We start from the raw sequence: 13,843 nt of genomic DNA, 5'->3' as shown, positions 1-13,843 counted from the left end.
TTTGGTAGGCTTGCCTGAGCTCCTTAAGTTTCACACGGCACTGCTGCGGATCCCTGTTATAGCCTCTGTCCTTCATGCCATTGGAGATTTTCAAATATTTTGGCATTTCGTCTTTTCAAACGGAGTTCTGATAGCATGGATTCGTCTCCCCATACAGCGATCAGATCCAGTACCTCCCGTTTGGTCCATGCTGGAGCTCTTTTGCGATTCTGGGACTGCATGGTCATCTGTGCTGATCAGCTCGCCATGCTGGCCAAACAGGAAATTAAATTCAAAAGTTCACAGGGCTTTTCCTGTCTACCTGGCCAGTGCATCTGAGTTGAGAGTGCTGTCCAGAGCGGTCACAATGGAGCACTCTGGGATAGCTCCCAGAGGCCAATACCATCGAATTGCGTCCACACTACCCCAAATTGGACCCAGCAAGGTCGATTTCAGCGCTAATCCACTCGTTGAGGAGGAGTACAAAAACTGGTTTTTAGAGCCCTTAAAGTCAGGAAAAATGGCTTCATAGTGTGGAAGGGTGCAAGGCTAAACTGATCTAACGCTGCTAAATCTGACCTAAACTCGTAGTGTAGACCAGGGATAAGAGGAAAGGTCATCTCCAGTCTCAAACAAACAGAGAATTTATTAGCAGTCATCTCTGACAGTAAAAGAAGCTGTAATTAATATACCCAGCTGTCTAAAATCCGAATGTATAAAAACTCAAAATCATCCACAATCTTTTTTCCAGTTAAATACACCCCATTCTCCACATGGCAATGACTACTTGGATAAAAAATTAGTGGCATTTGTGACATCAGATCACCAGTTTACATCATGCTTTTAGAATGAAACAACAAAAACCTTTTCAAAAACAAATTTTTCCTTGTATATTTTTAGGAAATTTAATGCTAGTGAATGTTCTAGATTGACATCCCTAGTTACCTGATGCTCTTGGTGGAAACTAGAGCTCATCAGAAAGTGGAAAGTAACTTTTTCCTCATTTAGCAACAACATCCCAAGTTTTGCACAAGCACTAATTAAAAACTAAGTTAAACATTATTCCTTATTACAGTTTCCCTGATACACACTCGCCTAAAATACTCTCCCAGGCTGTTACAACACCAACCCCCACAACTGTTGCATAGAATCACACTAGCACACAGTAGTTCTTGTGCTACAGTTGGGCCTTTCGCCAATCACAGAGGTTCAGCACATGCCAGAGCAGCGAAAGTTTCCTCATGTGCGCTGCCAGTGTGCATCTACTCTGGTTTGTGGTAGAAATGGAGGGTTGTTTCAGTTTCCATGTCCATTCAGTCCTTGGCCCCTTTTAGGAGGCTGCCAGTAAGTGCCAGTTGTGGTAATGGATATGATCTGGACAACAGTCCACTAGAAAATGCACTGAAACCACCAACTTGTGTCACAGAGATTACCAAGTAGATTGAGTGCTAGTGACTGGCTCCATAACCTATTACCTCTTCTCTGAGTTTCCTGTCTTTAAAAGTTTGCTCAAATATTAAGTAGCATTTTTTTTTTAAATTGATAAACCTGCCATGGTGGAAGGTAGAAACAGCTTTATCATCTCTGACACTGTGCTTCCACACTGCTAGCATAACAGAATGCTGGAAAATAACCATAATCTGTCTGTGTCTACAACCAACAGGATTCTTGCAGTATCCACTTTATCTTTGCTGATATTTTCATTATGTATATTGATTTAGAGTTGGTAAACAATACAGATATTTACAATACAACTGCATAACATACTAACCAGAAAATGCAATCAACAAATTTACTATGCTCACAGTCACTAAACATTTTATATTTAAATCAATAAGAATAGGTTGTCAAGAGGAGCATTTAAACTATTGTACCCTAACATTTATTATTTCATAATGTCACATTTTAGCTTCCACCACTAATACAACTCACAATTTATTTTCTGCGAGAAGTGTTTCTCCTGGAAATGTAAGGAACCTGCGCTGAACGAAACAAGTGCTACATTCTTTGAAATACAATAAATGAGGGCATGGAAAGCTGGAATGGGTAAGAGCCTTCCACTTTCCTGGACTGGACTCGACTCTTCTTGAACTGCTTTTGCTTCATTTTTAAATGATAATCTGTCAGGGAGATTCAGAAGGGGCCTATATTCTAAAGCCTGTGGTTTTCAGCCACAAAAACAGATTTTATTGAATAAACCCATATAATTCCACAGCTGCCAAGTGATGTGGTTTTAATGACTTAGTAGCTTGCTGGGCTAAATGTGCGATTACAGTGTTAAGACCATTGCCATACTAGTTTCAAAGCTCTGGTATTTTTGAGCATTACAGTGACAGGGGCTCTTTACGAGAATGTATAGTTGGACTCATAACACTAAAAACGTCTGAATTACAAGTGGAGGGAAGAAAACAAACATAGTACCAGCAAAATGTTTTTGAAGTTTCTAAACTATATTCTGCTAACATATGGCATATGAAGAATACTTTGGGGAGGGGGTGATATAAAAGGTCTTTCTGATGCTCTTGAAATGACCTACATAATAAATAGTAATGATAACATTTGGCATCTAGTGGTTACCTTTGAAAATAAACCACAAACGTGTACTAAAAGGCCACACGTTTATGCCCCCAAACACTTGTATTCAATTTTCCTTTCCCTCCACTCACAGTACATTCTTAGGGTAGGTGCTGTGTTCTCCTCTCTTGCTGGAAACTGCATAGCACATTTTATGTGCTACCATATGAACACCTTTCATCTGAAGATCTCAGTGCTTTACGGAAGATCCTTATCCTTTATGGCTTTGTCACTTAAGTGCAAGACAGCCATCTCAAACACCATGAACATATCATGCACATATGCAATATTTCTATTTTTTGATTTCCTACCTGATAGAGGGGATAAAGCTGTTCAATAACACTGCTGTGCCTACAAAATCTCTTCCATCTAAGCATGTGTAAATATTTACTCTGGACAAGATGAGTAATTCTGTCTGTAAAAAACTTTAATGAAACCAAAAATAAACAAAGTGTCACACTTGAGCAAATGGTAACAATTTAACATTATGGGGAACTAAAGTAGAATTGAGAATAACATAAGTGAGAGAAATAGTCAGTCCCTTAGTATCCCTGTTCTGCCACCCATCCTCACACTGAGAGGTAACTTTCTCTACAAGTAGTCCTAGTAAAGAAAATGGTTCTACTCATTAGTAAGCAGTGGTGCAAGTAGAGCAGTACCCTCCAATACGCAGTATCAGCAAGAGATTTTTAGTGGGTATGGGATACTGGAAAGACTTGGGGAGGGGGGCGCTGCTGTTTAAAGGTGTTTAAACAGTGTTTTCGATTCTGTTTCTCCCCATTGTTCTGAATTATCCATGACATCCATACTGCATCACATCAAGTCCAAATCATTAGAGGAATGTCTCTGCTTGCACTGACCAGAGGATGTTTGGAGTCTGATGTCAGCCTAGTTCCTCAGCCTGACAGGAATCAGGTGTTGTCCCCAGTGTACACAGAATTCTTCTTTGCAGCCAAACTAGTCTAACATGCATTTTGTTAACTGGAACTGGAGCAGCAAAACAAAGAAAACAAATACCTCATTTTCCAGCTTTGTTCATGAGAGAACTATAAGTGAAGATTACAATGCCGGACACTGACAGCCTTAAACCAGCCAGCTGCCACAAGAATCTGCCTAGAACTTTGCTGAAAATATGTTCCTCATCTTAGCAACGGAGCTAAGTCTTATCACACATTTGCTCGTTTTTATTCGAATGAAGCTCCTTCTGATCTGACAGCTCAGGCATTGTCAGTTTCATCCAGAACAATTTACAAACTTGGACCCTAATCCTGTAAACCCTTAATCATTTGATCAATCCCATTGAAGACAATGGGACTATTTGCATGACTATGGATCACTTTTGTGAGCCGGTAAGAGTTTCAGGAGTCTGTTCCTATAAAGGAAGTTGAATCCCCCATTGAAATGCAATGTTTGAATACAATACCATACAGCAGTTTATGACACAGTTCTACTTAAAATTTGTCTTTTAGCAAGTCATACGTATGCTGAAATGGCTCCTCACTCAAATCCCATATTCCATATAAACAGACCGAATACTACATATTTGGGGGGAAAGTGAGTAGTTAAGCATGCTGATCATTGTATATACAAAGTGGGATGTCAGAGGGGATGGGGAGAGCATGGGAGCCTTGGGCTGGGGCCGGGGAGGAGTCACATGATGTCCCCTTGTGTCCCTCCCATGAGTGCAGTACCGGCAAGAAATGATTTCTATTTGCACCACTGTTAGTAAGGTACTAATCAGCATGAGGAAGGCAGCAGAATCTGTCCCACTAGGATTAGCAACTAAAAAAAAAAAGCTTAAGAACAAAGGATACAGAAACAGATGCGGGCACACAGTAGTACAGGAATGTTGTTCCAGCCCATCCCAGCTGACTTTGATCCCTTTTCAGATTCCAAACCAAGTAGTACAAGAGGTTCCTTATTATCCAAGGAAATGCTTTAAGCACATCCATTTTCAAGATGGCCCTTAGAACAGAATTTTGTTTAATCCTTGCTTTGAGTCATAACTCAGTCACCATCATGCTAGGACATACATGTTGAAACATTGTCCGAGTCTTTGAGTAGCAAATAGAAAAGTTACCTGGTGCAGCAACAGAGGTAAGCTTTCTGCTGTATTCTCTCTTTTCAGACAGCTCTCTAGCTCCCTCTGCATGACATCAGCCTGAACAACAAGAGGTTTTGCCTCAGCTACCTGCAAGCACAGGTAATTAGACATCAAGCAACCTTTGTGGGCAAATACAGATACTCAGGAAAAATGCTATGCTGCGTTCATGTTTTGTAATAGGCAAAACCACCCCTCCCCCCACAAAAGTCTAGGCAGAAGGCTAATTTTTCACAATCTGGAATACAAAATGATTGATTTTAAATAAAGAAAACCTATCGTTATGGGCTTCATCCTGTAGCCGTTGAAGCCAGTGGGAATGATCACATGGGCAACGGCTACAGGATTGGGCCAAAAATTATCAGTATCACAAGAACAGCTGTTGTAGAAAAAATAAAGGGTTGTGTTGTTTCACTACTATACAAACAATTATATTAGTACTCTATCCCCGTACTCCTTATTGTCAAAAATGGAGACAGTTACACTTTTGTTCATTTAAAAAAAAAAAAAAAACCCACCTTTAACTGAAGTTAGTTCTCAGTTACTGTTTACTAGCATGAAAAAAGTCACCTTTAAATATATTCTATAGTCTTCAGTTACCTGTAAACCTTTCTTTAGTATCACCTCCCTTTCTTTTCTGAAATACGAAGCGTCCTTTGGTATCGGAACAGAGCTATAGAAAGATTATCCAAACGAATATTACAGACAGATAGAAAACAATGCAGTGTCAGTTAATTAATATATTCCTTTGTCATAATTTGAAAGGCCCAGTACAATTCAAGTGGTATAAATCAATGGTAAATATTATCCACACTAAATATCCCTTTTTTAAGGCAGAAAAGTTTAAAAAATTAGAGAGAGAGAGAGACAGACAGACAGACAGACAGACCGACCGACCGTGTGTACACCTGGGCAGGGCTTGCAAGCCCTACTCAATTAAAATCCTCACTGAAATAAATAAAGACTTTGCCTGAGTGAGGCCTGAAAGACAGGACCCAGTATTTATTGACACTGAAGACCAAGGCTGTAAAAAGGATAAGAACCAAATCTCTCTCTCTCACACACACACAGCCTATGTAGATATATTTAAAAATTTTACACACTAAAAACTATTGTAAATATTAAATATTTATACTACTAAATAAAAATGAATGTGTATGTTTTAAATACCAACCAAGTGCCCACTCCTCACTTGAGTATGAGCTGCAGAATCACATCCAAAAGCAATGTATAGGAAACCATATTAGAACACTTAAAGACACCCCTCTTCAATGAAAGAAGTGAGAGGATTAATTAAAGCTGCAGGGAGATTTTAAATTTTGTTTTGGGATTTAAAACATAGAACAGCACTGAATTTCCAAAAAGAGTTTAGAATTAGCTTTCCCATACTACACAGTGAGTCAGTAGCAGAGCCAGGACTGAAAGAAAGAGTCAAGGTTCCTGGTTCCTAGGTCTGTGTCCAAGCCTCTAGATCACTAGGCATGTAGGATTTCTAACAAGAGGAAACAAAAGTGCATGAAACAGACACTTATAAAATACATAATTGACATAATCGGTCCTCTTTTCCTCATTCACCAAGAGGTTTTCTTTACCTGTAAGATCTATCTGGTGTTCCCTGAAGTACCCCATTGTCTTCTATTTCTGTCTTCAGCTCTGCCAGTTGAGCAGCTAGTTCTTTTTCCAACTGCTGGACTCTCTCAGTGGAAGAGATCTTGTAAAATTCATCCATATTGTAAACCTCAGTGCTTTAAGTCTACAAGCAAAGTACAGTATAGAATATGACAAGCCTAGAGACAGGGTTTTTCCCCTCAAGAGCACATTACATTAGCTACATGCACAGAGATTTTCTTATATTTCCAAAGACTGAGGTTTAAAAATAAAAAAAAAAACTCCACAGAGATCACAGGTTGTATGTGCTGCATATGAGATGACCATCAGGACATATATTATAATGAACATTGTGAATTTTCTTCTGGTGTGGGAAACACCAGATCCACTTGAATTTCTAAAGAAATCCCGTATTAGAAATAATTTCTATTCCTGACTCTGGAATTACACTCTTTGCATTCTTGCATTTTGGGATTTATTGAGTAAGTCTCATGGAGTTTAATCACATTGTTGCTGAGTGACCTTGGGCAAGTCACTTCCCCCTCCCTGGGCCTCAGTTTCCCGATCTGTAAAATGGAGGGATACTGATACTGGCCTCTTTTGTAAAATGCTTTGAAAGGAAAAGCTCATCGAGGGCTGAGGTGAGGCTTGGGGTTTTTGCTAAACAATCAAAATTGATAATGCAAAGTCACTTGGTGTGACACAGTCCCTCCAAAATCAATCTCTGCTCTCCAGCTGTACTATAGACATTCAGGCAAAAACTGTTCAACTCTGATAACAAGTACACAAATTAGTAATAAGTAACAATAACCAGCATCTTATTCACACTGTATAAGATTATGGAACCAATTTTAATTTCCTGAAAACATATCATGCATTTGTTACATTGCTACTGAACAGTAACACATGCTTTTATATATATATATATATATATATAAGCAACCAAACGTCCACATTCTATAAGGGGATATAGAGTGTGGAATTAAATAACAACCTGGACTTTGAGTATTATTTGTATTGTGATAGCACCTACAGGCCAGGACCCTAATATGCTAGGCATGGTACAAATATATAACAAAAAGAAGGTCCCTGCCCAAAAGAGCTAACAACCTAAGGCCCCAATCCTGTAAACATTTACTCACATGAAGTCAATGATACTATTCTAGAGTAAAGTTAAGCACATGCACAAGTGTTTTCAGAACTGGGGCCCAAATTTAAGACAAGATACAACAGACTGATGTGACAAACAGACAAGGAATGCAAGCGAACAAGTAAGACAGTTATGAACAATGCCTTACCACTATCAAGTGTTTTTGATGCATCACACCATGGGGGAGTTTTAAGGGACAGACCCAAAGTCCACTGAAGTCAGTGGGAAGACTCCTACTGATTTCATTGGGCTTTGGATCAGGCCCTACAGGAGGACAATGTAGTCTCCTTGTGGATTCCCCAGATGTGGGTGAACTGATGAAAATAGAACTTTTAATCTGAAATAAGAACATATGCTCCCATATATCTAGTTTCTTATTTTGCTGCCATAAAGTTATCACAATTCTGTATGGTACTTTTATGTTGGGAAGCAAATGTTTCTCAGTAAATCTTTCAGTCCACACAAACATCTGTAGTTAGTTATATTAGTAAGTATCCAAGTCTTGATGGGATCCTGCCTTGCTATTTTTCTAAAAGTGTTTTTGCCATTCCTATTCCCAGAACACAGTGGATTTATTGAGATGTCTAATGGCCAACCCCTACTTATGCTGGGAAGAAGATTGTAACATATCTTTTCAAACTGAATTCCTTTTGTACGGAGACAAAAAAAATATTTCCAGCAGGTTTAAGTAACAGAGTATTACTGGTTTCAGAGTAGCAGCCGTGTTAGTCTGTATTCGCAAAAAGAAAAGGAGTACTTGTGGCACCTTAGAGATGAACCAATTTATTTGAGCATAAGCTTTCGTGAGCTACAGCTCACTTCATTGGATGCATCGGAGTATTACTGTTTAACGTGTGCTAGTATATTTGATTAAAACTAGAAACGTGAACAGTTGTTGGATACAATTTACTTTTCTAGGTATCCCATTATATTGTTTGGCCTGTATCCTTTGTCCTGCTTTCACAGAATCATAGAATATCAGGGTTGGGAGGGACCTCAGGAGGTCATCTAGTCCAACCCCCTGCTCAAAGCAGGATGAATCCCCAATTCATTTGCCCCAGATCCCTAAATGGCCCCCTCAAGGACTGAACTCACAACCCTGGGTTTAGCAGGCTAATGCTCAAACCACTGAGCTATCCCTCCCCCAACTGAGCTATCCCAGTTGTAAACTATTGCCCTCGATTAGAGCACTAATCAGTTCTCTTGTCATTGATCATTTTATGCAAGACCAATTTGTATAACCCAGTGTAAGGGGTGATTACTCTCCTTTGGGATGGGTCATTGTAACACTTGTCTGCTGCCTCTGTAATAATCAAAATGCGAATGAACATAAAAAGTTAAATGTCCTTTGCATTTGAAACTATTTTCTTTCTTCTATGTATGATTTAAAAGGACTTGTAAGAGATTCCAGACCAAGCCCTCACTAAGCCAAACTTGCTGCTTGAGTAAAACAATGGTTTGAAAACTCTCCTACATATTAATCATTTACAGAATTCAAGACTGGGATTCACAAAGGAGTCTAGGGAATTAGGTATCTAAATCCCGTTGAAATTGAACTCCAAACTCTCATAATAGGCCCTGATCCTGAAAACACTTAGGCACGTGATTAACTTTACTGCTATGAGTAGTTCCACAGATATCAATGGAACGACTCATGCTAGTAAATTTAAGTACATGCCTATATGTTTGCAGGCACAGGGCCTTGGGCTCCTTTAAAAATCCCATCACAAGTAGTTAACAACTGCTTCCAATTGTAAATTTTCTAAATAAAAAATAATTTAGCTAATCTCCCCACTCCAGGCAATGCTGAGATACTACTCCAAAACAAACTCTTGCAGTTGCTGCCTTTTAGGAATGCATTTTTCATTTCTACATTTTTTTCCTCTAGCTAAGGAAACTTTGAGGTTTACATTTTATTATCTATACTTTACCTCTTTTTAATGCATATTACAGTACATCAGTTCTGTTTTACTCTGAGAAAGGAAACCCATGTTGAAAAATGTAAACAGTTCCTGAGAACAAATAATAGTGAGACATTCATGTTAAAAAATGGGTTGAACTGTTTGGTGCTGAAATATAAAACATGCATAAAAGTTTTTGAAAAAAGAAAAGGAGTACTTGTGGCACCTTAGAGACTAACCAATTTATTTGAGCATAAGCTTTCGTGAACTACAGCTCACTTCATCATGAAAGCTCATGCTCAAATAAATTGGTTAGTCTCTAAGGTGCCACAAGTACTCCTTTTCTTTTTGCGAACACAGACTAACACGGCTGTTACTCTGAAAAGTTTTTGATTAAATAAATGTTAAAAAACTGTTTTATGATCAACTCACCTCTTTTCTCCAAAATCTCATCTAGACTCCAAACTGAACACGTTTGACATAAAATTGAGTAAAGATCTCAAGTAACTACCTCTCTGTCATGAACCATTTGTACCTGGTTTCCTATTCAGTCTCCTCCCACTCCACAGAGACAGGCAATCTGAGCGGTGTGTAGTAACCTATTTATGTCGATTAAATATTTTATTACACATTTGCTATGCCATTCAAAAGTTGGCCCTTCCTCCATTCTGTAAACAGAACCACAGCACCAAAATCTCCATTGCCAGCTTCAGAGCCATACAATACCTGCCTAACTCCCCCGAAGTTGCTGTCTGTCAGCCGCTGCTACCAATCAACCCTTGCAGTGAGCGAAGCGTTCCGATCCTCTCCCTGCAGCGATAACACACAACAACAGTCTGTCCCCCGCTTCCTAGAGTTAACAACAGAATCAAAATCAGGGCGCAGAGGAAGCAGCTGATACATTCGCCACTTTCCCAGCGCGTGGACAGGCCCAGGTGTAACCATAGCAACCCCAGTACACTGAACGTTCTAAGGGGCGGGGAAGCCCAGCGAAAGGATCTTCCTGGGCTTCCAGACAGGAGCTGCAATTGCCTTTGATAGTCTCTGGCTCTGAAGGTGCAGGGACTCCCTGGCTTCTGGTGCTGTCATTGTGCAAATACGTTCACCTGGTACTTACACACAGGGGGGGAAACTCTGGTTGTTTCTTGTCTAGAGTTAACAGCAGTGGGCCTATGGTTTATTGCTTAGGTGTAGGATCCCCTGCCCTCTTGCGAGAGCTGACTGCAACCCTTTGGGCTACCTGGGACATGATATGGCCCTTAAGTGTTTAAAACTTTTTGAAAATAGGCTGCTGGGTCTGGACTAGGTACAGGGGTTCCCATAGTAGCAATGTTGGCTCTGCTAGCAACTCACTGTGTGGTAACCTTAGTTTTCCTATCATAGAATATCAAGGTTGGAAGGGACCTCAGGAGGTCATCTAGTTCAACCCCCTGCTCAAAGCAGGACCAATCCCCAATTTTTGCCCCAGATCCCTAAATGGCCCACTCAAGAACTGAACTCACAACCCTAGGGTTAGCAGGCCAATGCCCAAACCACTGATCTATCCCTCCCCTCCTTCTGAGATGTTTGTCTACTTCATAGGGATAGCAGGAAATCAGATGGTTTAAGATAAGAGGGGCTCCTAAGGTGAAATATGAACCTAAAATCAGAGCAGGCTCTTTGCAACTGCAGAATATTGCTTCTACCTCTAGCAATGCCGACTTCAGTGTATAGAAATAGGTTTCCTTTCTTCACCCAAGTCCCATCTGTACTAGGAAAATAATTAAAATGCCTTTTTAAACACTAATGTAGACAGGATTTGATATCCTTAAAAATAAAACCATGTTATCGGATCATGATCAATCCTTGGGGTCAATTTGAGGCTACCCCTACCAGTAAACATGTCTTTAAAAGGTGTGTATGCTAGTGTTTAAAATTGTGTTGGGGAACACATTCTAAAACACAACCTATTTTTCTAGTCCAGACATGCTCCATAAGAGAAATTCTAGATTCAGCCTCTGGCACAATTTAGAGGGAAACAGACCAGAAATAAACGTTCATTAAACTTGCTGGTCTCCCACCAGTCACCAAAGCTTTAAAACAATTCACTAAGTTTATAAGACTCCCAGTTAGTCAACTTTTTAAAAAAATTAATAAATTGTAGTGAATCTGTAGACAATACGGCTCATACACCACAAAACATATGCAGTCTTCTTTCACCACTGGGAGGTCACTAAGCACAACCAATTAGTCCAAAAGTGCTTATTATTTATTTATTCCACAACAGTGCAGTGTTGTCATCTTCTGATTAAAGACCCTCTTCTGACAACACCAACTGCAAATCCCTGGAAACAGAGTTTGGCTCTACTTTTTGCAAGGCCCTATCTGCAAAAAGATTTGTGGGGACCACCCAGCTCTCTTCACACTGGAGATCAGTAGCAGAACTTCACTGAATTGCCACAACACAACAATGTTTTATTTCTGGTGTATGTAGACTTATAAAATTACCCTTAATTAACATGAGTTGCAGAACGCCACTAGAATTTTGAGCTGTAACTGGACAAACCCTTCCCCTTGCTACACTCCAGATAGTATCAATGCTTATAGCCAGCAGGTTGGGCGTAGACAATAATTCCCAGGAGAGAAAAAAAAAAATCTCTGTGTACTCCACGGATCTGGGAGTAGAAAAGGAAGCCATCTTTACAGCAGCTTCTATTCCTTTCCTACCATGAAGCTGCTGAAGCTTGCAGCAGGTGTGGCTAATATGCCTTTGTGTGAAAGTAAAAGGCAATTGCTCCTAGTTAATTTCATGGTGGTGGTTTTTTTGTTTGGTGATTTTGTTGTTAGCTTGTTTTTAATAGGAGGTTTATTTATGCTCTTACAAAGGCACTATTTCCTTGGAAGCTTCTCATGTTGAGAATTAAGGGTCTACCTTGACAAGTTCCTTCCTTCACCTACTTCTGTTTTTAACACCGAACCACTGATTTATCCTCTTCAAAATGTTAGGATATAGCTATATTTTGTTAGCATTACCATCTCTCCCTATCTACTCCTTGGAAGGAAAAAAGCGGTGCAGAGACAGATAGCACTAAATCAGGGATTTATTGCATCAAGGTGATTATAATATCAAGTCTGAATAATTAGCTTGTGCATTCTGCCATATTTACATGAGGGGAAAGAGGAAGTAACCCTGGAGTACACAAGGGGACCTAGGCATTACAGCACTCAGCATTACTGTGCCTAACTTTTAGGTACCTAGAAAAGTCACAAGAACAACACTGTGATCCACCACATTGAATTAGGCACCCAAGGCCCTTTATATAGCGAATGAGGAGAGATAGGCACCTAAAAATGCAATCCACTGAGCCAAGCAACTAGGTAGGCAGTCACCGAGGCCAGTCAAATGGAGATGTGGACCAAAAGGGTGTATCATAAGCCTCATCCCCCCCCTCAGAGATAGATGCCTAAATCCAGGCAGCAGGGAGACGCCCATCTCTGCTTGTGATCCATGAATGGAAAGTTGCTGCATGGCATCAGGCATCTTAGGCACTTTTTGCAGGAATGAATTAAGCACCTGCCTCTCTCCACAATCTCTCCTGTTGAAGCTGTTCCACTAGTGGATAAATAATGAAAGATTAAGAAAGAATCATTCAAGTAGGGGGACCAGACCAAGGTCTCCCATTTCTTAGGTAGGTGCCCTAACAACTGAGCCAGAGAAACATGCTAACCTCCTCTAGCCCAATAACTGGCCCTCTCCAGACAAAGTATAAAAGAATCATTGGGCCAGAGTGCAAGAGAGACAGTCTGTGGCCCAGCAGATAGAGCATCCACTTGGGGGGGGGGGGGGAGACCCCGGTTCAAATCAATCTAGAGAACAGGAAAAACACTGCGTTCCACCAAGCAGTGGGAAATTAATTAGGTCAGCCAGGGGAGGCAGTATGGTGACTCCCAACCCCCACACGCAAGTGCTTATGCCAATCTATAGCTCCACTGAAGCGCTAACAAGCGCCTCACGTTGACAGCACAAGACAAAATAACTTTCTGAGATGTACATTATCTTAAGAAATGTGTTTGAAAGACATACTCATGAGACACCCCTGGACCTCTCAAAACCTACCACTTCACTTGCCCATTAAACTCCCCACTGGACAGCATGCACAAAGCTCAGCTGCCACCAGGTTTCTGCACACACAGGATGCAAATACCCTATATGGTGAATTTAAAATTCCCCCTTCAATAATAGTGGAGGGACGTGATCTCACACTCAGGGAGATGGGCAGAGTAGAAGCCAAGATGAGTTGTCACATACGAAGGCCAGTGGTCTCACAGATACCGTTGACTACTCCTAGGAAGTAGTCCATGGGAAGGCAGCAGTCCCATGGAACTCTGTTTTCCTTCTGGTTGGCTTGGTAAGTCAATGTATTTGTGAACAACTGATTATGGCCCCCAGGAACTGGTCTAGGACCCTGGAGGCTGTAGACTTGCTGATGGCAGTAGTCTGTGCAGCAATCCGCTGAAAGGATCCTGATGCCTGTATCCCCAGAGTGGTGC

This window comes from Eretmochelys imbricata, chromosome 3, assembly GCF_965152235.1.
Source record: "Eretmochelys imbricata isolate rEreImb1 chromosome 3, rEreImb1.hap1, whole genome shotgun sequence".
NCBI classification, from domain to species: Eukaryota; Metazoa; Chordata; order Testudines; family Cheloniidae; genus Eretmochelys; species Eretmochelys imbricata.
This window is presented reverse-complemented; position numbering follows the sequence as displayed.